This window comes from Amblyraja radiata, chromosome 2 (assembly GCF_010909765.2).
Source record: "Amblyraja radiata isolate CabotCenter1 chromosome 2, sAmbRad1.1.pri, whole genome shotgun sequence".
Taxonomy (NCBI): domain Eukaryota; kingdom Metazoa; phylum Chordata; class Chondrichthyes; order Rajiformes; family Rajidae; genus Amblyraja; species Amblyraja radiata.
In genome coordinates this window covers 116138884-116160495 of record NC_045957.1, presented here as the reverse complement: position 1 = coordinate 116160495, position 21612 = coordinate 116138884, and the positions used below count along the sequence as shown (strand labels likewise).

The 21612-nt window shown below is 46.8% G+C and overlaps 1 protein-coding gene across 1 annotated transcript in view; it reads left to right on the top strand.

Moving 5' to 3' along the window:
- The first annotated feature begins 11317 nt into the window (after positions 1 to 11317).
- rbm24 (RNA binding motif protein 24) overlaps positions 11318 to 21612 on the top strand; it is a 35407-nt gene continuing 25112 nt past the window's right edge. Inside the window, exon 1 of the mRNA XM_033013951.1 lies at positions 11318 to 11474. The gene's annotated coding sequence lies outside the window, so the exon portion shown is untranslated. The remainder of the gene's footprint in view (positions 11475 to 21612) is intronic.

Here is a 21612-nt window from a genome sequence, read left to right as displayed (position 1 = left end):
GATAAAATGCTCTGTACGGCGCATCTGTAGAAGTTGGTAAGAGTTGTTGGGGACATGCCGAATTTTCTAAGCCTTTGAAGGAAGTCTTTCCGCTGACCACAGACGCAATATGCTGGAGTAACTCAGTGGGTCTGGGAGCATTTCTGGAGAAAAGGAATAGGTGACGTTTCGGATAGAGACTCTTATTCAAACTGAGAGTCAGGAAGGGGGAAGCTCTGAAGAAGGGCCTCAACCCGGAACGTCACCCATTCCTTCTGTCCAGAGATGCTGCCTGTCCCGCTGAGTTACTCCAGCATTTTGTGTCTATCTAGGGGGAACCTAGAGGTATGGGAAGGTGCAGAACAAAGCAGAGCCTGCATTAATGACTCAGGAAAGGTGGAGCCAACAATGATCCAACAATGATAACAACGGGTGCTGTATGTATGGAGTTTGCACGTTCTCCCTGTGTCCTGCGTGGGTTTCCTCCGGGATCTCCAGTTTCCTCCCACATTCCAAAGACGTAGTTTTGTCGGCTAATTGGTTTGGTATAATTGTAAATAGTTCCCTGTGTGTGTAGGGTAGTGCTAGTGTGCGGGGGATCGCTAGTCAGCACAGACTCAGTGGGCCAAAGGGTCTTTTTCCATGCTGTATCTCTAAACTACACTAAACTAAAAAGATTGCACGAATTGTAAGGCATTTCTACAATAATTATAGGCAGCATGAAGTAAATGCTTGAGGAGTATAAGGAAGGTAAAAATAATCTTAAGAAAGAAATTAGAAAAGCTATAAGAAGATATGAGGTTGCTTTGGCAAGTAAGGTGAAAGTAAATCCAAAGGGTTTCTACAGCTATATTAATAGCAAAAGGATAACGAGGGATAAAATTGGTCCATTGGAGAGACAGAGTGGACAGCTATCTGCAGAGCCAAAAGAGATGGGGGAGATATTGAACAATTTCTTTTCTTCGGTATTCACCAAGGAGAAGGATATTGAATTATGTGAGGTAAGGGAAACTAGTAGAGTAGCTATGGATACTATGAGTTTCAAAGTAAAAGAAGTACTGACACTTTTGAAAAATATAAAAGTGGATAAGTCTCCAGGTCCTGACAGGATATTCCCTAGGACATTGAGGGAAGTTAGTGTAGAAATAGCCGGGGCTATGACAGAAATATTTCAAATGTCATTAGAAACTGGAATAGTCCCCGAGGATTGGCGTACTGCGCATGATGTTCCATTGTTTAAAAAGGGTTCTAAGAGTAAACCTAGCAATTATAGACCTGTTAGTTTGACTTCAGTGGTGTGCAAATTAATGGAAAAGATACTTAGAGATAATATATATAAGCATCTGGATAAACAGGGTCTGATTAGGAACAGTCAACATGGATTTGTGCCTGGAAGGTCATGTTTGACTAATCTTCTTGAATTTTTTGAAGAGGTTACTAGGGAAATTGACGAGGGTAAAGCAGTGGATGTTGTCTATATGCACTTTAGTAAGGCCTTTGACAAGGTTCCTCATGGAAGGTTGGTTAAGAAGAAGGTTCAACTGTTGGGTATAAATGCAGGAGTAGCAAGATGGATTCAACAGTGGCTGAATGGGAGACGCCAGAGGGTAATGGTGGATGGCTGTTTGTCGGGTTGGAGGCAGGTGACTAGTGGGATGCCTCAGGGATCTGTGTTGGGTCCTTTGTTGTTTGTCATGTACATCAATGATCTGGACGAAGGTGTGGTAAATTGGATTAGTAAGTATGCCGATGATACCAAGATAGGGGGTGTTGTGGATAATTAAGAGGATTTCCAAAGTCTACAGAGTGATTTAGGCCATTTGGAAGAATGGGCTGAAAGATGGCAGATGGAGTTTAATGCTGATAAATGTGAGGTGCTACACCTTGGCAGGACAAATCAAAATAGGACGTACATGGTAAATGGTAGGGAATTGAAGAATACAGTTGAACAGAGGGATCTGGGAATAACCGTGCATAGTTCCTTGAAGGTGGAATCTCATATAGATAGGGTGGTAAAGAAAGCTTTTGGTATGCTAGCCTTTATAAATCAGAGCATTGAGTATAGAAGCTGGGATGTAATGTTAAAATTGTACAAGGCATTGGTGAGACCAAATCTGGAGTATGGTGTACAATTTTGGTCGCCCAATTATAGGAAGGATGTCAACAAAATAGAGAGAGTACAGAGGAGATTTACTAGAATGTTGCCTGGGTTTCAACAACTAAGTTACAGAGAAAGTGAATAAGTTAGGTCTTTATTCTCTGGAGCGCAGAAGGTTAAGGGGGGACTTGATAGAGGTCTTTAAAATGATGAGAGGGATAGACAGAGTTGATGTGGACAAGCTTTTCCCTTTGAGAATAGGGAAGATTCAAACAAGAGAACATGACTTCAGAATTAAGGGACAGAAGTTTAGGGGTAACATGAGGGGAACTTCTTTACTCAGAGAGTGGTAGCGGTGTGGAATGAGCTTCCAGTGGAAGTGGTGGAGGCAGGTTCGATGGTATCATTTAAAAATAAATTGGATAGGCATATGGATGAGAAGGGAATGGAGGGTTATGGTATGAGTGCAGGCAGGTGGGACTAAGGGAAAATAATTGTTCGGCACGGACTTGTAGGGCCGAGATGGCCTGTTTCCGCGCTGTAATTGTTATATGGTTATATGGTTATATGATTATATTTCGACAGAGGAATACCACAATGTGTGAATAATCTAAATGAACAGAATATCTGGTTAAGTGTCATAGAGTCATGGAGTCATAGAGTGATACAGCGTGGATTCAGGTCCTTTGGCTCACCTTGCCCCCGCCGGCCAACATATCCCAGTACACTGGTACCACCTGCCCCCATTTGGTCCATATCCTTCCAAACCCGCCCTATCCTTCCTGGCGTGGGATACTTTGTAACTTTGCCCTTTATGTAGTGACTATTTGCATACCTTGGGAGCAAAGAATCTCACAGTAACTTGTCACATGTAACAATAAAGAATGCATTCATTCATTCACCTATCTAAATGTTTCTTAAACGTTGGGATAGTCCCTGCCTTGGGTCGGGTAATTTTCGCTGCTGCCGTTCCGGTGCCACCTATTCGGCGCTGCCGTTTCGGCGCTGCTGTTTCGGCGCCTCCGTTTATAGTATCTGTACTCATCAGAACCCTAACCCTAACCCTAACCCTAACCTCTGTAAATACCTCCAGATAAATAAAAGTGTTCCATGCGTCACAATACTCCGGGATAGTGAATTCCAGAGATTCATCACCCTCTGCAAGAAGTTCCTATGCCAAGCATATTGCAAGTGAGACCAGCTTTATGTTAACGTTTGGAAATTGGTTTCCACTGGCCCACCGCTGTGGCACCCTAACCCTAACCCTAACCCATACCCTAACCCTAACTCTAACACCCCGAAATGGAGGCGCCGAAATGGCAGTGCCGAAACGGCGGCGCCGAATGGTACCATTCCGCCTGCCTTAACTACCTCCTCTGGCAGCTCGTTCCATACACCCACCACCCTTTGTGTGAAAAAGTTACCCCTCAGATTCCTGTTAAATCCCTTTCACCTTAAATCCATGTCCTCTGGTCCTCGATTCCCCTACTCTGGGCAAGAGACTCTGTGCATCTACCCGATCTATTCCTCTCTTGATTTTGTACACCTCTACAAGATCATCCCTCATCCTCCTGTGCACCAAGGAGTCCCAGCCGACTCAACCTCCCCCTATAGCTCAGACCTTCTGGTCCTGGCAACATCCTCGTAAATATTCTCCGTACCTTTTTCCAGCTTGGCAAGATCTTTCTTATAACACGGTGCCCAGAACTGAACACAATACTCTAAATGTGGCCTCACCAACGTCTTGTACAACTGCAACGTGACCTGTGACTCGAACTCCAAGGAACCTGCACTCCTAGATCCCTCTGCTCCACAACGATCCCCAGAATAGGGTCCCAGCCTACTCAACCTCTCCCTATACCTCAGACCCTCTAGTCCTGGCAACATCCTCGTAAATCTTCTCTGCACTCTTTCCAGCTTGTTCCTGTCCAAATATTCTTAATTGTTCTCTCCAAGGCAGTCTAATATATCACAATCTGTGAACATAAAAAACACTCGCAGGCACTTAGACAACCTTCAGCGGTTAACGTCATCTATAACTCAATCTTTTAACTCCGGTGTTACTGACCCGACCCATTGATGGCTGCAAGCACACACAATAGAAATCGGCTCCTTATATTGTTCGATGCCCTTGCTAATTAAAAATTGAACAGTCCTGAGTTTAAGATTACTTTTTTAGAATTAGCACCATGGAAACTGCGGCATTGTTTAATTTAAATGGATATTGAATTTGTTTCTTTGGTTTCATTTCCAAAGATATCAGGTATCAGTTACTCATTTTAAAACTGCTTAGCATTTTGGATGGCTTCACTAAATAAATTTTTTTTTTAAACGTTAAATGCCAAAGGCTACCTTATTGCTCTGTTTTTGTTTTATTAAAGTCTCTGATGCACTATTAATTTAATAGCGCGTTATATACATCACTAAATGATTTAGTTTGTAATGGATATTTATACCCAGAATAACGTTAAGTTAAAGAAGGTAATAATCATTACGGAACTATAGACAATAGGTGCAGGAGTAGGCCATTCGGCCCTTCGAGCCAGCACCGCATTGAACTAGGTTCATTCAATGGCCAGTTCTGTATGTTGTATTTGCTGCCTTTTTGAGTTTAGTTTAAAGATACAGCGTGGAACCAGGTTGTTCGTCCCAGCGAGTCCGCGCCGACCAACGATTCTCGCGCATTAATGCTACAGACACCAGGGACAATTTACATTTATGCCAAGCCAATTAACCTACAAACCTGTACGTCTTTGGAGTGTGGGTGGAAACCGAAGATCTCGGAGAAAACCCACGCAGGTCAAGAGGAGAACGTACTAACTCCGTACAGACAGCACCCGTGGTCGCGATCGAACCCAGGTCTCTGGCTCTGAGGAAAAACGTTCTTGCCATAGAGGGAGTACAGAGAAGGTTCACCAGACTGATTCCTGGGATGGCAGGACTTTCATATGAAGAAAGACTGGATAGACTTGGCTTGTACTCGCTAGAATTTAGAAGATTGAGGGGGGATCTTATAGAAACTTACAAAATTCTTAAGGGGTTGGTCAGGCTAGATGCAGGAAGATTGTTCCCGATGTTGGGGAAGTCCAGAACACGGGGTCACAGTTTAAGGATAAGAGGGAAGTCTTTTAGGACCAAGATGAGAAAAACATTTTTCACACAGAGAGTGGTGAATCTGTGGAATTCTCTGCCACAGAAGGTAGTTGAGGCCAGTTCATTGGCTATATTTAAGAGGGAGTTAGATGTTGCCCTTGTGGCTAAAGGGATCAGGGGGTATGGAGAGAAGGCAGATACAGGATACTGAGTTGGATGATCAGCCATGATCATATTGAATGGCGGTGCAGGCTCGAAGGGCTGAATGGCCTACTCCTGCACTTATGTTCTATGTTTCTATGTAAGGCAGCAACTCTACTGCTGCACCTCCATGCTGCCCTATGCTGCTATTTGTCCCATTTTGGAATATGACCATAATAATAAACAGCATCAACAGAAACAAACTCTAACCACAGGAGATGCAACACCTGTCCCTGTACCTCCTGCATCATCTCTGTTAATTGACCCAGACAGTCCTTTCAGGTGAGGCAGAGGTTCACTTGCACCTCCTCCAACCTCGTGTATTCAAGAGAGTTAGATTTAGCTCTTAAGGCTAACGGAATCATGGGATATAGTGGAAAAAGCAGGAACGGGGTACCGAATGGCAATACTGGGCCAAATGGCCTACTCCTGCACCTATGTTCTATGTTTCTATGTTTCCACTGTATCCGCTGTTCCAGGTGTGGACACCTATATGTCGGCGAGACCAAGCATAGGCTCGGCGATCGTTTCGCTGAACACCTCCGCTCAGTCCACATTGGCCCACACAATCTCCCAGTTGCCACACACTTTAACTCCCCTTCCCATTCCCACACTGACATTTCTGTCCTGGGCCTCCTCCACTGTCAGAGTGAGGCCACATGCAAATTGGAGGAACAGCCCCTCATATTTTGCTTGGGCCGCTAAAATACTATGAGTATTGATTTCTCTAACTTCAAATAACCCTTGCTTTCCCTCTCTCAAAAGTCAAAGTCAAAAGTCAATTTTATTCGTCACATGCGCCCGAAGGTGCAGTGAAATGAATTTGCCAGCAGCGATACATTTTAAAAGAACACACAATACACAATAACATTTAACACAAACATCGACCACAGCATTCTTCACTGTGGTGGAAGGTAGCAAAGTTCAACCAGTCCTCCTCCTTTGTTCACCCGTGGTCGAGGCCATAAACCCTCCGTAGTCAACGCTACGCACGGCCCGATGTACAGACCCTCTCATCAGGATGATCCAAACTCCGACGTCGGGATGGTCGAACACACTCCACGGCTTGGATTGCCCGAATCGGCAAATTCTTACCGGAGATCGCGGCTTCAGGACACACTCCGGTGGTCGGAGCTCTTCTCTGGCGATCCCCGGCAAGGGATCCCAGACACCGGATGGTAAGTCCATGCCACGCCCGCGGCTAGAAGCTCCGCAGACCACAGCCCCAAGATGCCAAAGTCACCAGGCCAGCGATCGGAGCACTCCTCACTGGCGACCCCCGGCAAGGGTTCGCCCGCTCCGTGATGGAAAGTCCACGTTGCGCCCGCTGCTGAAGCTCTGAGCCCGACTCCGGGAAAGGCCGCTCCAATCCAAGCTGTTAGGTCGCAAGGTAGGCGACAAGGAAAAACTCGCCTCTACGTCGAGGAGGCGACCGAAAGCGGTTCCCCCCTTTTTCGCCCCTCACCACCCCTCTACACAAGACACACCGAGAGACACTAAAACAAACATTTGGACACACCAAAAAAAACAAAAAAAGTCGAAATAACGAACACGCTGCTGGCAGGGCAGCCGACTTGCAGCTCCCCCACCGACCAATCCCTCCCCCACCCATGTCATACCAGCTTCAAAGTCGTCTTGTTGAGCCTCATTGTCTGTACTCGTTCTCACCTGGACCACAGCCAACAATGGACCATTGTGAGCTCTGCCCTTCCATGATCATCGTTTAATATTAGAATTAGTTTTAGAGATACAGTGCGGAAACAGGCCCTTCGGCCACCATATCAACGTCGACCAGCGATCCCCGCACATTAACACTATCCTATGCACACTTGGGACTATTTACACTACTATAGCCTATTAACCTATATATTTGTACGTCTTTGGAGTGTGGGAGGAAACCGGAGATCTCGGGGAAAACCCACGCAGTCACGGGGAGAAGGTACAAACTCCGTACAGACAGCACCCGTAGTCGGGATCGAACCCGGGTCTCCGGCGCTGCAAGCGCTGTAAGGCAGCAACTCTACCGCTGCGCCACCGTGCCATTATCGTTGATGGCTTAAGTTTGTCCTTTTGCATACATTTCATTCATTTGTTCTTTGTACCGTTTCATATCTTTCGTTTTTCCTCTCCCCTGCCTTAGTATGAAGAAGAGTCTCGACGCAAAACATCACCTATTCCTTTTCTCCAGAGATGCTGCCTGACCCGTTCAGTTACTCCAGCATTTTGTGTCTATCTTCAGTGTAAACCAGCATCTGCAAAGGAGGTGATGACGAATTTCTTTAGTCAGAGGGTGGTGAATCTGTGGAACTCAGTGCCACAGAGGGCTGTGGAGACCAAGTCAGTGAATATTTTTAAGACAGAGATCGACAAATTCTTGATTAGAACGGGTGTCAAGGCTTATGGGGAGAAGGCAGGAAAATGGGATTAGGAGGCAGGGATCAGCCATGATTGAATGGCGGAGTAGACTCGATTATTAGACTAATTCCATTCTATAGCTTGTGAACTTGGGAACTTTGATTTCTCTAACCACATAATCCTTGCATCCCCTCTCTCCATCCCTCCCCCACACCCTCGTCATCATACTAGTTTCACTCTCATCCTGTTGAGTTTCACTGTCTGTTATCACCTGGCCCACAGACAACAATGGACCATTGTGGGCTCCACCTTTCCTTGATCATCATTACTTTTTGCATATCTTTCATTCATTTGTTCTATATCGCTCTATATAACCGTCTGTTACTCCAGCATTTTGCATCTATCTTCAGTTTAAACCAGCACCTGCAGTTCCTTCCTACACATTTCGTCCATATCGCTTGTTTCCTTTTTCCCTAGACGCTCAGTCTGAAGAAGGGACTCGACCCGAAACATCACCTATTCCTTTTCTCCAGAGGTGCTGCCTGACCCCCCCTTAAGTTGCACCATCTTTTTGCGTTTATCTTTGGTTTAAACCAGCATCTGCAGTATAAGATGTGTGCTGTAGTTTTCTGCCGCTTCGACTTCCTCCAGGTGCACCACCTTCGTGGCACGCGCCAGAGAGACTGTCTGGACCACTCACCACCCATTCACGACGAAGCACCCATAACCCATCCACTGCCACTCACCACTCAAATACTACAGACCACCCATCACTATCATGCACTACCATCTATTCACCACCATCCACCTGTCCACCACAGGTGAGACCACACCTGGACTATTGTGTGCAGTTTTGGTCCCCAAATTTGAGGAAGGACATTCTTGCTATTGAGGGAGTGCAGCGTAGGCTCACAAGGTTAATTCCTGGGATGGCGGGACTGTCATATATTGAAAGAATGGAGCGACTGGGCTTGTATACTCTGGAATTTAGGATGAGAGGGGATCTTATTGAAACATTTAAGATTATTAAAGGGCCTGTCCCACGAGCATGCGACTCCATTCGGCAAGAGCGACCTAACATGGTCGCATGAGCCGTACGGCCTCGCGGGGCCGGTCCCACTTCGATCGCCGGAGCCGTATGGAGTTGTGCAGAGCTGGTCCCGACATCGTGTGGGGCCCCGAAAAACTGACCGTGTTCAAAAATTCCGCGCGGCAACGGCCTGCCGGCACGCAGCCGCCTCGACGCCGTGCGCAGCGACTCGACGCCGTACACAGCGTCTTGATGCCGTACGTCATGCGCGAACTTCCCGCGGACTTCGCTCAAACTTCACGTCACTCACTCGACCTCCGTCCGGCCCCCGCTTCCGGTTTGGTCGCGCTCACGGCATGCAGGCGCATGCTGGTGGGACCGACCCTGTACGGGGATCACTCGGCCTCCGCGCGGCACCCGTTTCCGGTTAGGTTGCGCTTGCCGCATGGAGTCGCATGCTCGTGGGACAGGCCCTTAAGGGATTGGACACGCTAGAGGCAGGAAACATGTTCCCGCTGTTGGGGGAGTCCAGAACCAGGGGCCACATTTTAAGAATAAGGTGTAGGCCATTTAGAACGGAGATGAGGAAAAACTTTTTCGCCCAGAGAGTTGTTAATCTGTGGAATTTTCTGCCTCAGTAGGCAGTGGAGGCCAATTCTCTGGATGCTTTCAAAAGAGAGTTAGATAGAGCTCCTAATGTTTCCCCACATCCCTTGATTCCGTTAGCCCTAAGAGTTATATCTAACTCTCTTGAATACATCAAACTATCCAACACCAGTACCATCCATTTGATTGGGAAGGATGTCATGGGTAATGGGCAGTAGGCAGGATAATAGGGTGGAGAGAGGGAAAGATAGATCAGCCATGATTGAATGGTGGAGTAGACTTGATGGGCCGAATGACCTACTTCTGATCCTATGACTTATGCACTTACCAATTCAATTAGTTATTTTGGGCAGGGGTTGGGGATGGTCTGACTTTTTTAAATACTGACTTAAAACCTTCATGTTCTCCAGAGATGCTGCCTGACCCGCTGAGTTACTCCAGCACTTTGTTCATTTCCATGGTAGACCAGCATCTGCAATTCCTTTTTGCCACACCATCACCATTAGTTCACCACCCATCACCGCCACCATCCACTACGACTAACACCAATTCACCACCCACCCATTCATAAATCTGCAGCTCCTTAGTTTAGTTTAGTTTAGTTCAGTTTAGTTTAGTTTAGTTTATTGCCACATGGGCCAAGGTATAGTATGGCTGGACCGGGCACCGCTCCAGGAGGCCGAGCGCGTGGACTGAATGCGGCCTACAGCGGTGGAGCGGCAGTGGAGGACACCACGGCCATGCCTGGCCAGGCCGACCCTGCAATGTCGCCATGACAACGGGCCTTCACGGTCAGGCCAAGTTCCCTGCACTTACAACAAGAGGGACTTGAAAATGGCACCAAACTGTCTACTGCCTCAGTGTACTGCTGCTGTACACTTGTACTGGATCTGAGATGCTTATCTAAGACGTGTCTAAGTGCTTATAGGCCCTTCGGCCCAACTTGCCCATACCGGCCCACATGTCCCAGCTACTTGTACGGAACTGTATGCAAACATGAATTTCACTGTACCTTGGTACACATGACAAATAAAGTACCTTATCATGCCATGCTTTTGTTGCATGCTAGCTAACCAGTCAACAGAAAGACAAAGTCTGAAGAAGGGTTTTGGCCCGAAACGTTGCCTATTTCCTTCGCTCCTCGCCCACTGAGTTTCTCCAGCATTTTTGTCTACAACAGAAAGACAATACATGATTTCAATTGAGTCATACACAACATACACAGTGTACAGACTTTTTCAAACGTCTGGAATTTCCCCCTCTAAATTGTGCAAAAAAAACTGTCAGGGCTAAAAAGCCAGGGACAAACGTAATTTTAATAACGTTTTCCAAAAAAAAAAAAAAAATTTCAAAAAAATGTTCATCAAATTAGGAACTTATAGGTGGCTTTGAATCGCCATTCTGACTGACTAGTGACGATTTAATGATCAGTGGTCGGACTTGCAGAGAGGTGCCAAGAACAATCTGACAGTCTCCAAGTTAAGTTCAAACTAAAGTGGTTCCAAGAAATCTTTGCCAACATACTACCCCATAAGGCAATGATAACACTGTGTGTGAGAGAGGAGGGAGCTCGCTTATCCTGGTTCAAAAAGGGTTTTTTAAATTTCCAACAGGGGGAGGGGGGGGGGATATAAAATTAATTGGAGTTAATTATTATAAAGAGCGGTGAAAGGGCAAATTGTTTTGTTTCCACGATAGAGATGTGTGTGTGTGTACATACATAAGGTTGGCTGGGGATTTTCATTTGGTTGACTTTCATCAGTATAAGGCTGCTATCAGCAGGCGGCGCTCCCAGTCGCCTTGTGTCCCGGCTCCACGACACGAGAAAGGGTTTTTTTTCCTCTTTTGGGGTTGTGGTTGGAGCTGGGGCTGGGGTTGTGGTTGGAGCTGGGGCTGTGGCTGGGGTTGGAGCTGGGGTTGGGGTTGTGGTTGGAGCTGGGGTTGTGGTTGGAGCTGGGGTTGGAGCCGGAGTCGGTGTTAGACAGCGCCCGGGAGCTCGCCTCTCGCAGCCCAGGGGGCGACAGCGATACATGACACCGCTGCTGCTCTGCCACCATGGTGTGAATGAATTAGAGTCGTGCTGTTGCAACGCGATCGGGTAACGCCGCTCGGGTGAGTTTGCATTTAGCTCTCCTCACGGTCAGGTAAACAGGCCCTTCGGCCCGTCTCGTCCATGATGCCCCCCCCCCCCCCCCCCCGTCTGAGCTAGTCCCGTTTGGCCCACGTCCTTCTAAACCGTTCCTATCCATGTGCACGTCCAAGTGTGTCTTCCACATGTTACACATACACATCAACTACTAGCCCAGACTAGACACAAAATGCTGGAGTTAACTCAGCGGTGACAGACAGGATACTTCCACTAGGGGGGAAGTCTAGGACTAGAGGTCACAGCCTCAGAATTAAAGGACGTTCCTTTAGGAAGGAGATGAGGAGGAATTTCTCTAGTCAGGGGGTGGTAAACCTGTGGAATTATTTGGATATTTTTAAAGCAGAGATTGACAGATTCTTGATTAGTTGGAAAGAACTGCAGATGCTGGTTTAAATCGAAGGTAGACACAAAATGCTGGAGTAACTCAGTGGGACTGGCAGCATCTCTGGGGAGAAGGAACGGGTGACGTTTCGGGTCAAGACCTTTTTTCAGACCTCAACTTCACCCTTCAACTACCTCCTCTTGTCAGAAGGGTGTCAACCCTTGTATTATACGTAATCTACTGATGTTACATTCTTGCACTTCAGTTTACAATAGACAATAGGTGCAGGAGTAGGCCATTCGCCCCTTCGAGTCAGCACCACCATTCAATGTGATCATGGCTGATCATCCACAATCATTACCCTGTTCCTGTCTTCTCCCCATATCCCCTGACTCCGCTATCTTTAAGAGCCCTATCTAACTCTCTTGAAAGTATCCAGAGAACTGGCCTCCACCACCCTCTGAGGCAGCGAATTCCACAGACTCACAACTCTCTGTATGAAAAAGTGTTTCCTTATCTCTGTTCTAATTGGCTTACCCCTCATTCTTAAAAGGTGGCCCCTGGTTCTGGACTCCCCCAACATCAGGAACATGTTTCCTGCCTATAGCGTGTCCAACCCCTTAATAATCGTATATGTTTCAATAAGATACCCTCTCATCCTTCTAAATTCCAGAGTATACAAGCCCAGCCACTCCATTCTCTCAGCGTATGACAGTCCCGCCATTCTGAGAATTAGCCTTGTGAATCTACGCTGCACTCCCTCAATAGCAAGAATGTCCTTCCTCAAATTTGGGGACCAAAACTGCACACAATACACCAGGTGTGGTCTCACTAGGGCCCTGTACAACTGCAGGAGGACCTCTTTGCTCCTATACTCAACTGCTCTTGTTATGAAGGCCAACATACCATTTACTTTCTTCACTGCCTGCTGTACCTGCATGCTTACTTTCATAGACTGATGAACGAGGACCCCCCAGATCCCATTATACTTCCCCTTTTCCCAACTTGACACCATTTAGATAATAATCTGCCTTCCTGTTTTTGCGACCAAAGTGGATAACCTCACATTTATTATTGTGAAACGTTTATGTGTAGACGGCAAGGTGTCTGTGACGATGAACGGCCGACTGTCGCCGCGAACTGGGCGAACTGTAACGGAGAAACAGCAGAGTGTTAGTTACATTTCCTCAGCCGTTGTATCCATATCGCAGCGCTAGCAGGGGCCTGAACACTGGGCTTGCTGTGTGCGAGTCTTACTTTCGAGTCTTAGCGGATCAGAGATATAACAGGCTTCCACTAAAGGTTGAGACAAAAATGCTGGAGTAACTCAGCTGGACAAACACCGAAGATAGCCCGCTGAGTTACTCCAGCATTGTGTGTTTATCTTCGGTGTGAACCAGCATCTGCAGTTCCTTCCTACACATTTCCACTAAAGGTCGTTCGGTCAACTTGTGTGTTTGTTTGTTTAGTTTCGTGTAGAGATACAGCATGGAAACAGGCCCTTCGGCCCATGCTGTACCCATTACATGGCCCTTCGGCCCATGGATTAATGGTCCATGCCGACCATTAATCACCCGTATTCATCCATTCTTTATACACTAGTCTGAAGAAGGGTCTCGACCCGAAACGTCACCCGTTTCCGTCACTTCAGAGATGCTGCCTGTCCCGCTGAGTTACTCCAGCATTTTGTTTCTACCCTAAGAGTGTATAAGAGTGTACGGCACAGGAACAAGCCCTTTGGCCCACAATGTCTGTGCCGAATATGATGTTTCTTATCTGCCTGCATGGAATCACCATCCCTCCATTCCCTACCTATCCATGTGCCCAATTACCTACAAGCCTCTTAAATCAATGTGCCTGTCCCGCTGAGTTATTCCAGCTTTGTGCGGCTATCTTCGGTTTAAACCAGCATCCGCGGTTCCTTCCTACACATGCCCCATCTACTAGTCCCACCTGCCCGTGTCCTAAAAATTTCCTGTCCAAATGTATTTTAAATGCTGTTATAGTACCTGCCTCAACTAGCTCCTCTGACAGCTCGTTCCATACACCCACCACCTTCTGCCCCTCGGGTTCCTATTAAATCTTTCCCCTCTCATCTTAAATCTATGGTCCGTGATTCCCTTACTCTTGAGTAAATCTATTTACCCAATCTATTCCCCTGTGTAATAATGTCACAAGGAACTGCAGATGCTGGTTTATACCGAAGGTAGACACAAAGTGCTGGAGTAACTCAGCAGGAGGAAAAGGTTGGGTGACGTTTCAGATCGTAACCCTTCTTCAGACTGAAATTAGCGGGGGGGGGGGGGGGGAGGGGGGGATAATAGTAATGTCTATTTTAAGGAAGACAACACCAATTTAAATTATGTTTGCACATAAATCTGTCTAAAGAAAAACCAATGTGCTTCACAAAATGAATGTCCAGTGCTCTGCTAGCTGCCGGTGAAAGATTCAGAATGAGAGGATGTATTTTTTAGCTTTAAAATAGAATAAGAAACTACATTGCAGCCTTGCCCGCATGTAATAGAGTCATAGAGTGTGGAAACAGGCCCTTCAGCCCAACATGCCAACGCCCACCATCTATAATCCCACCTGCCTGCTTTTGCTCTATTCTATCTATCTATCTGTCTATCTGTCTGTCTGTCTGTCTGTCTGTCTGTCTGTCTGTCTCTGTCTGTCTGTCTCTGTCTGTCTGTCTCTGTCTGTCTGTCTCTGTCTGTCTGTCTCTGTCTGTCTGTCTCTGTCTGTCTCTGTCTGTCTCTGTCTGTCTCTGTCTGTCTCTGTCTGTCTCTGTCTGTCTCTGTCTGTCTCTGTCTGTCTCTGTCTGTCTGTCTATCTATCTATCTATCTCTCATCTTGACCATTTCCTGTCTGCGTTGTAATTAAATTTGCGCAAAAACGATCCCCATAGCGCTACGATTTTTCGCCGCCTTACTCGCCATTCTCGAACAAGTCAAATAAGTTTTGTTCCGATCGGTGAAATAGTCCAAAAGTTATGAAGGTTTTCAAGGTTCTCCCTCCCCCACACCCCCCCCTCCCTCACAGTCCCCCCTCCATCACCCCCCCCTCGCCCACACCCCCCTCTCCCAAACACCGAACCTACCCCACACCCCTCCTCCCACACACGCCCCTCCCCCACACCCCCCTCCCCCACACCCAGAACTGAACACAATACTCCAAATGAGGCCTCACCAACTCTTATACAACTGCAACATGACCTCCCAACTTCTCTACTCAATACTCTGACTGATGAAGTCCCAGCCTGCACAACCTCTCCCTATAGATCAGACCCGCGCGTCTTGGCAATATTCTCGTAACTCTTCTCTGAACCCTTTCAAGCTTGACAACATGTAACTTAACTTTTTATTGTGAAGTTTAAAACGCACGCTTCATCCAAGGTGTACTGAAGCTATTCAAAGCTGGAACAGTTCTGGGGAGAGAGAGCTAGATAGGTCTCCTAAAGATACCGGAGTCAGGGGATATGGTGAGAAGGCAGGAATGGGGTACTGATTGGGGATGATCAGCCATGATCACATTGAATGGTGGTGCTGGCTCGAAGGGCCGAATGGCCTACTCCTGCACCTATTGTCTATTGACATTCTTTAAGCTGTTTCCATTAGGGGGAGAATCTAGGACCAGAGGCCATCGCTTCAGAATAGAAGGCGCACCTTAAGAAAGATGAGGAGGAATTTATTTAATAAGAGGGTGGTGAATCTGTGGAATTCATTGCCACAGGCGGCTGTGGAGGCCAAGTCAATGGATATTTTTAAGGTGGAGATTAACAGATACTTGATTAGTACGGATGTCAGGGGTTATGGAGCGAAGGCAGGAGAATGAAGTTGAGAGGGAAAGATAGATCAGCCATGATTTAATGGCGGAGTAGACTTGATGGGTGACATATTGGGTCAGGGCTACCGGCACCTCCTTTGCAGATGCTGGTTTACACTGAAGATAGACACAAAATGCTGGAGTAACTGAACGGGTCAGGCAGCATCTCTGGAGAAAAGGAATAGGTGATGTTTTGCGTCGAGACTCTTCTTCATACTAAGTCAGGGGAGAGGAAAAACGAAAGATATGAAACGGTACAAAGAACAAATGAATGAAATGTATGCAAAAGGACAAACTTAAGCCATCAACGATAACGGCACGGTGGCGCAGCGGTAGAGTTGCTGCCTCACAGCGTTTACAGTGCCAGAGACCCGTGTTCGATCCCGACTACGAGTACTGTCTGTATGGAGTTTGTACGTTCACCCCGTGACATGCGTGGATTTTCTCCGAGATCTTCAGTTTTCACCCACACTTCAAAGATGTACTTGTTTGTAGGTTAATTGGCTTGGTGTAAATGTAAAATTGTCCCGAGTGTGTGGGGGATGGTGTTAATGTTCGGGTTTCGATGGTCAGTGCGGACTCGGTGGGCCAAAGGGCCTGTTTCCACGCTGTATCTCTAAACGAAACAAAATAATTTATTCACTTTCTTGTTTTTCAAGAATCTCAATACCTAATAACAAGAAATCCGAATAACAAGAGGAGTAGAGAGGTTCTTCTGCAGTTGTATAGGGCTCTGGTAAGCAAAGATCTTATAGCTCCGCTATAAGATCTTTGCTGGTAAGACCACATCTGGAGTATTGCGTACAGTTTTGGTCTCCTAATTTGAGGAAGGACATCCTTGTGATTGAGGCAGTGCAGCGTAGGTTCACGAGATTGATCCCTGGGATGGCGGGACTGTCATATGAGGAAAGATTGAAAAGACTAGGCTTGTATTCACTGGAGTTTAGAAGGATGAGGGGAAATCTTATAGAAACATATAAAATTATAAAAGGACTGGACAAGCTAGATGCAGGAAAAATGTTCCCAATGTTGGGCGAGTCCAGAACCAGGGGCCACAGTCTACCAATACACCAATACACTGAAGAATAGACAAAAGAAATTGAACAAAAATTATTTGCTGACGTGTCAAGTGGATAAAGATAATTGCCCACGTCAAGTCAAATCTTAAGCTGGGTGAAGAGAATCATAGAATGATACAATGTGGAAACAGGCCCTTTGGCCCAACTTGCCCACAACGACCAACATGTCCCAGCTACACTAGTCCCATCTGTCGCGTTTGGTCCATATCCCTCCAAACCTGCCCTATCCATGTACCTGTCTAACTGTTTCTTAAACGTTGGGATAGTCCCTGCCTCAACTACCTCCTCTGGCAGGTTGTTCCATACACCCCAATCCTCTGTGTGAAAAAGTTACCCCTCAGATTCCTATTAAGTCTTTTCCCCTTCACCTTAAACCTATGTCATCTAGTCCTTGATTCACGTACTCTGGGCAAGAGACTCTGTGCATTCACCCGATCTATTGTCCCTCGTGTCTGTAGGATAGAGTTAGTGTGCGGGGATCGCTGGTCGTGCGGACTCGGTGGGCCAAAGAGCCTGTTTCCGCGCTGTTTCTCTAAACTAAACTAAACCAAAATATCGGAGGAAGGAGAGAGACATAGAATCAAAGAAAATAGGTGCAGGAGTAGGCCATTCGGCCATTCGAGCCAGCACCGCCATTCAATATGTCCATGGCTGATCATCCAAAATCTGTACCCCTTTCCTGCTTTAGACAATAGACAATAGGTGCAGGAGTAGGCCATTCGGCCCTTCGAGCCAGCACCGCCATTCAATGTGATCATGGCTGATCATCCACAATCAGTACCCCGTTCCTGCCTTCTCCCCGTATCCCCTGACTCTGCCATCTTTAAGAGCCCTATCTAGCTCTCTCTTGAAAGTATCCAGAGACCCGGCCACCACCGCCCTCTGAGGCAGAGAATTCCACAGACTCACAACTCTCTGTGTGAAGAAGTGTTTCCTCATCTCCGTTCTAAATGGCTTACCCCTTATTCTTAAACCGTGTCCCTGGTTCTGGACTCCCCCAACATCGGGAACATGTTTACTGCCTCTAGCGTGTCCATACCATTAATAATCTTATATGTTTCAATAAGATACCCTCTCATCCTTCTAAATTCCAGAGTATACAAGCCCAGCCGCTCTCAATATATGACTGTCCTGATACCCCTTGATCCGTTAGCCCTAAGAGCTAAATCTAACTCTCACGTGAAAACATCCAGTGAATTGGCCTCCACTGCCTTCTGTGGCAGAGCATTCCACAGATTCACAACTCTCTGGGTGAAAAACGGTCTTGCTCATCTCGATCCTAAGTGAGATGTGCTGGCATTGGCGGGGGTCCAGAGGAGGTTTACGAGATCGATCCCAGGAACGATTGGGTTAATGCTGGAGTATTCAATGCTGGTAACTCCAGCATTTTGTGTCTATCTTTTTGTGTTAATACATTGCGATTTGGAACGATGTGTCAGCCTCCAGCGACAGCAGACAGCAGAGCAAAGATACTAACAATGTGCAAATGTAGTGACAGTGTACTAAAATCAGATTTCTGCTCATTGAGTTCTTCCACAGTGATAATAAGTATAAATATAGGGCCCTTACAGCATAGCGGTTAAGTCACTGCCAGTGTTCAACCATGGATTCAAGGTTTAAATCACCACCAAGGCAGTTGAGGAATTAAATTCATTTTGAGTTCATTAGTCATTGGAGCAGAATTAGGCCATTCGACCCATCGAGTCTATTCTGCCATTCAATCATGGCTGATCTATCTCTCCCTCTCAACCCCATTCTCCTGCCTTCTCCCCGTAACCGGAGATGGACAGATTCGTGATTAGTACGGGTGTCAGGGGTTATGGGGAGAAGGCAGGAAGTTTAAATTAAGAAAAGCACTGTTATAATAAAACACAAAGTGCTGGAGTATTTCAATGGACCCAGCACGAATCGGAACCTATCCATCCCTCACTAAATGCTGCCTGACCTGTTGAGTTGCTCCAGCACTTTGCATTTTACTCAAGATTCCAGCATCTGAGGTTCCTTGTGCGGATAAGTCCGAGTTGTTGCATTTTGGGGGGTTTGGTACATTGGGCTTACAATTGTGCATGAATGGTGATGTTTCGGGTCTGGACCCAAAACGTCACTCATCCCTTCTGTCCAGAGATGCTGCCTGCCCCGCTGAGTTAAGGGCCTGTCCCACTTTCACGATCTAATTCACGACCTCTGCCGAGTTTGCCCTTAACTCGTACTCGCAGCATGGTCGTCACGAGGTCGCAGGTAGGTCGTAGCAGGTCGTGATGCTAGTCGTAGGTACTCGTGGCATCAAGTAGGTCGGGGTGTTTTTTTCAACATGATGAAAAATGTCCACGAGTAAAAAAGGTAGTGAATTAGGTCGTGAAAGTGGGACTGGCCCTTTACTCCAGCATTTTGTGTCTTCCATAAGAGTGTATAACCGTACAGCACAGGACCACAATGGATCACAATGTCTGTGCCGAACATGATGTTTCTTATCTGCATCCACGTAATCACCATCCCTCCATTCCCTGCCTATCCCTATCTGCCTAACTACCTACAAGCCTCTTAAATACCACTATCACATCAGCTTCCACCACCACTCCCCAGCAGGGTGTTCCAGGACTCACCACCCTCTGTGTGTGAAATAAAATGCCTCGCTCATCTCCTTTAAACTGATGAAGGGTCTCGACCCCATAGCTTCTCTCCAGATATGCTGCCAGAACTACTGAGTTACTCCAGCATTTTGTGTCTATCTACAAGATATATCCGTTTCCTCAGCTCGTGTTATTACGGGGCATCCTGATTTGTAGGTGGGCAAAGTAAATGACAAATTGGAGAGTTAAAGCACTTAGCGGGGGTGGTCTGATGCGGATTATTAAGATAAGATTGTTAAGGGTTTGGACACGCTGGAGGCAGGAAACATGTTCCCGATGTTGGGGGAGTCCAGAACCAGGGGCCACAGTTTAAGAATAAGGAGTAAGCTATTTAGAACGGAGACGAGGAAACACTTTTTCACACAGGGAGTTGTGAGTCTGTGGAATTCTCTGCCTCAGAGGGCGGTGGAGGCCAGTTCTCTGGATACTTTCAAGAGAGAGCTAGATAGGGCTCTTAAAGATAGCGAGTCAGGGGATATGGGGAGAAGGCAGGAACGGGGTACTGATTGGGGATGATCACATTGAATGGCGGTGCTCCCTTGATTTCTTTAGCCCTAAGAGCTAAATCTAACTCTCTTGAAAACATCCAGTGAATTGGCCTCCACTGCCTTCTGTGACAGAGAATTCCAGATTCACAACTCTCTGTGTGAAAGCGTTTTTTCTTCATCTCAGTCCTAAATGGCCTACCCCTTATTCTTAAACTGTGACCCCTAGTTCTGGACTCCGCATTGACCCGCTGGACTCAGCATAGTGTGGCCCAACATCAGAGTGAGTCACCGCACTTCACAAAGTCTTTCCCAATTGTCAGGATTCTTCACATTTGTTTACTTCAGGGAGCTGCACAAACATTCACGGGCATGTGATTCAATAGCACATTGGATTAGACACAAGTCTTTCACCTTTGAGACTCGTGTTTTAAGTCCAGTGCAGGCAGAGAGTAGTGCGTTCGGCCGAACGCACTATGGGAACTACACTCGCCCCTCTGCAGAAGGTGCAGATCCAAAGCCAGCAACATTATGGGGGACCCCTACCACCCCAGCAACGGACTGTTCCAGCTGCTACGGTCAGGCAAACGCCTCCACTGTCATGCTGTGAAAACAGAGAGGATGAGACGAAGTTTCTTCCCAGAGGCCATTAGGACTGTAAACTCCTATCTCACCAGGGACTAATTTACTGTACCAATTTACTGTTGTGTTGGGTCTTTTTTAAATTGCTGGGTTTTTTTCTCACCAATATGTAATTACTAATTCTGTTCTATTCTGTTTTGTAGTTTTTTTTGCACAATCCGCGAGCATTGCCACTTTCATTTCACTGCACATCTCGTATGTGTATGTGACAAATAAACTTGACTTGACCCTTGCTTTCCTCTCTCTGTCACTCCCCCACCCTAGTTCTCCGACTAGTTTAACTGTCCTTCTGATTCATTTTACTGATTGGATGCCTCGTGTCCCCTTCCCCTCAGCTAACAATAAACCATTCTACATTTCCTTGAGCATCGTCTGCTTTTATATGTCGTTTTCACACCTTGCCCTTTCATACATCTAGTCTCCCTCTCCCCTGACTCTCAGTCTGAAGAAGGGTCTCGACCCGAAACGTCACCCATTCCTTCTCTCCAGAGATGCTACCTGTCCCGCTGAGTTACTCCAGCATTTTGTGTCTATCTTCAGTTTAAACCAGCTTCTGCAGTTCCTTCCAACACAGTAAGTTGACTGAGGAGTTTTCAGGGCCACTGAATACTCACAGGGCTTGACTGGTGTTTATCTGCCCCCACTCCCGCTCCCCCATCCTCCCCCCAAAAGCATCTGTTCCAGTAGAGCTGTTTGGAAACAGCTCCATCCAAGACTGCAAGAAAATGCATAGAGTTGTGGATGTAGCCCCGACCATCACGCAAACCAACCTCCCTTCCATTGACCCCCATCTACACTTCACACTGCGTTGGCAAGGCCAGCAGCATAATCAAGGACCAGTCTCACTCCTCCCCTCTCCTATCAACAACAGGTACATAAGTGTGAAAATGCAAACTTCCAGATTTAGGGAGTTTCTTCCCAGCTGTTATTAGGCAACTGAACCGTCCTCTCACCAGCTAGAGAGCAGTCCTGACCTCCCGTCTACCTCATAGAAACATAGAAAATAAGTGGGGGAGTAGGCCATTCGGCCCCTCGAGCCAGCACCTCCACTCAATATGATCAGTACCCCGTTCCGGCGTTTTCCCCATATCCCTTGATTCCGTTAGCCCTAATAACTC